Genomic DNA, 297 nt, shown 5'->3' on the forward strand with positions numbered 1-297 from the left:
ATTTCTCAGGTTAGGGAAGAAATTATTACCATCAACAGATAGAGAAGATCATGGAAAGCACAATGGATAGTTTTGATTATGCGAAATGAAAAAGATTTTATGCAAATAAGACCAATATAGCCAAAATTAGAAAAAAAGCAGGAAACTGGGAAAATTTTATAACAAAGTTTTCTAATAAAAGCCTTACTTCTCAAACATATAGGAACTGAGTCAAGTTTATTAAAAAAAAAAAAAGCTATTCTTCAACTGATAAATGGTCAAGGGATATGAATAGACAGTTTTCAGAAGAAGAAATCA

Source organism: Antechinus flavipes, chromosome 4 (genome assembly GCF_016432865.1).
Source record: "Antechinus flavipes isolate AdamAnt ecotype Samford, QLD, Australia chromosome 4, AdamAnt_v2, whole genome shotgun sequence".
Lineage (NCBI taxonomy): Eukaryota > Metazoa > Chordata > Mammalia > Dasyuromorphia > Dasyuridae > Antechinus > Antechinus flavipes.